The 3,352-nt window shown below is 47.6% G+C and overlaps 1 pseudogene; it reads left to right on the forward strand.

Annotated features, from left to right (window-relative positions):
- Positions 1–951: 951 nt before the first annotated feature.
- On the forward strand, positions 952–1,999 carry LOC123441953 (annotated as a pseudogene).
- Positions 2,000–3,352: the final 1,353 nt, after the last annotated feature.

A 3,352-nucleotide genomic window follows, 5' to 3' on the forward strand; every position in this document is an offset into this window, starting at 1 on the left:
AGGTTCACCCTTGATCAGGGCTGTGGGCCTACGTCGTAGTTCACCAGATAAGGATCGAATACCTCATCACCTTCAAGCTACCGACTTTCGACACCCCCAAAGTGATCGTCTTCAACGACGGGGATGTCGAAGTGGTGACCAAGTCCAAGAAGCACGGTGAGGCCTTTGCCATGGATGCCTAGGAAGTTATCTCTATTTGTGTGGATTGTTTGAGAGTTTGCCTTGATTGTTTAGCGTTGAGATATGTGTTTATGACTAGGGTTTAAGGGTTTATGATATGCCTATTTATCTATGTCTTGCTTGTTAGTGTGTTGGTAACTTCACCACTTCGAAAAGGGGTTATCAGACACCATTTGTTGCATCTAACCAAACACGACATACTTTGCATCTGCATAAATAAACTCGCAATCAAACAACATGATTTGTGTTTCTTGGCCGCTAGGCTGGGAAAAATGCATGCAACAAGCCAACAAAACGGTGCACGACATGATTTTACCCTGCATCTGCTCGGCTAGACTCAACTAAGTCACGCATGCAGAAGAAGGTAAAAACAAAAGATGAGGAAACACAATCAACTAAGTCCAACATGCCCTAATCTCTCCCTAATAATAAAGCAAATACGGTTTCTGGTCGTCCGTCTCCGTCATGGCATTTTTGTAAAAAGGCCCCTCCGTTTTCAGTTAATCAACCCGCAATCCTTTCTTAAGTGAGGAAAATGTTTCACTTTTATGAATAAGACCCTACGTTTTCCGAGGCAAGGAGGCATGGCGGCAGCAGACGGCGCGCTCGCCAGATCCAATCGGCGGCGGCGCGCGACGCACCTCGCGACGGGCGGCGCGACGGCTGGGCGTGGGGGCTTAGGCTCAGCGTTTCTGGCCGGGGGAACGGGCGGCACAGCGAGGGGGAAAGCCAGGGGCGCTGCTGGTGGTCAGGCAGACGACGGCGCCGCGCATGGCCGCCGTCTCCTCCGGCCAGCTCCATGCGTGCTCCTGGGGCGCGCCGCTCCCTCTCCGGCCGGAGCTCGCCGCGGCCCCTCCTCAACCCGGCGCCACCCGCTGCAGGGCGCCTCTGCTCCGGCCTCACGCATGTACGCACCCGCGCCACACTTCTCCCCCCTCTTTTCTTTCACCAAGGGTTGACAATTACAGCAGTAGCCGGTCGAGCGGGCGGTCGCGACCACCATGGTTGGATTGACTGAACTCTTGCTTCCGGCAAGGCTGTCGACGTCCCAGATCGCCATCTCCGCCTTCACCCTGGGCACCGTCGCCTTGCTCCCCTTCTACATGCTCATGATCGCTGCCCCCAACGCCAACATCGTAAGCCCACCATTGCTTCTGCAACATTCAGTGAGTATTCACCCACTACACGCAGCGGCCGGACTCATGTCTTCTTCTTCCTGCTGCTGCCGCAGACTAAGCGCACAGTGGAGAGCACCGCCCCCTACGTGGCCCTCGGCATCCTCTACGCCTACATGCTCCACCTCTCCTGGACACCCGACATCATCCGCGCCATGTTCGCCAGCAAGTAATGGCTTCCAGAGGTCACCACTCCTCACGCTCTCTGAATGTCCAATACTTGCAGCAATACTAAAATCCAGTACTAGCATTGTGCAGTGTCTGAATGTTCTTGTGCCGTGGCAACATATGTAACATGTTTTGTTCCTCCATCTCGCATGTAGTTGCCTGGCATTGTGAGGATGTTTGCGAGCGAGATGACCGTCGCCTCCGCCTGGATCCACCTCCTTGCCATCGACCTCTTCGCCGCAAGTCCAGTTGGCCAATTTTTTTGTTCGCTTTCAGGTGTATGTGATTGTAAGGAGGTTGATGCTCATGTTTGTGTCTTTCCTTGCTGGTGGTGCAGATAGGTGTACCATGATGGCATCAAGAACAACATCGAGACCAGGCATTCGGTTTCCCTGTGCCTGCTATTCTGCCTCATCGGGATAGCTGCTCACGCGCTCACTAAGGTACTGGCGGGTTCGACAGGTCGATCGCATTGACGACGACCACCAATTGCGTGTAAGCAGGCTCACCTTGTTTAGATGGCTCAGATGGTGAGATTCAGATATATGAATAAAATTGATTTGATGCACCATTTGTCCCATATAGATTTCAGATTGATTATTTGGCTTGAGAAACTGAATCTACTTGCCATCATGGGTTGTTCATAGAAGGTTAGGACAGCTGATTTGTATGCTATCTGATTCCTGTTACCAAGAAATGTACAACTAATTTTATCAGGTCTAAGATGAATAACGACACAAATATAAAGGAACCGAGGATGTGAGAAAACAAAACATTGCTTTGAACTGTACACTTGTGGATTGGGTTACTATTGTTCAAGCAAATATACTACTCCCTCCGGTCCATAGTGTAGTGCATATATATTTTCTGGATAGTCAAACTTTACAAACTTTGATCAAGTTTTTAGAGAAAGTTATTTATTACCTACAATGCCAAATATATACAATATGAAAGTAAACCTTATGATGTATGTAATGACATTTATTTGATATTCTGGATGTATATATGTTTTTCTCTACAAACTTTGTCAAAGTGTGTAAAATTTGGCTTTTCAAAAAGTCTTATACACACTACAATGTACAACGGAGGGAGTAGTATATTATCGAACTTTACAACAGTTGAATTTCTGAATGGTGTGCCAAGGTTGTGTGATTCTTATTACATATTATCTATTGAAGCGGTTATTGATCAAACTGGCGTGGTGCGGTAGCTACAATAATACCTTCCAGTCATTAGTATATCTATGTTTGCACAAGTATAGCTATTTTATATACAAAATACAAAATTCATGATGCAAAAAATAGACAATCTAATCCGGTGCAACGCACGTAATACCAAAAAACTTTGCTGCCTTAGTCTCTGTCGGCAAGTTCGCCTGGCCAACTGTCACAGCGCAAGCACAAAAAGTACTTTTTCTGATGGACCTATCTCACCGCCGGTTCACCATCATTCTAAATTCGTAACGAACTGATAGGAGACGGGTGCTAAACATGGTGCCGAAGTTTGGGTTTTGGACGCAACGTGGCTAGGACCAAGTGGCGTGTCATGATTCAAGTAAGAAAAATAAACGTTTTGCCATCATTACTTTCTGCTGGGTTAGTTTTGTTGCAGGTAGTTGGTGGTCAGGACCAAAGGACATCAGCCGATCCGGAGTCTGCACGGTGGCTCGATGAAAAGAATTTCCGACTATGGACGATGCACATTAAAGTGCATTACTACATTCTTCGACCTCTCAACCTGTCTCAAACGTTTTTGGACATACAATCCGATCATAAAAAATTGATCCGGACTAGTGTTCGAAACGGGTCTCATACGTTCAGGGCTGACCG

This window comes from Hordeum vulgare, chromosome 3H, assembly GCF_904849725.1.
Source record: "Hordeum vulgare subsp. vulgare chromosome 3H, MorexV3_pseudomolecules_assembly, whole genome shotgun sequence".
Taxonomy (NCBI): Eukaryota; Viridiplantae; Streptophyta; class Magnoliopsida; order Poales; family Poaceae; genus Hordeum; species Hordeum vulgare.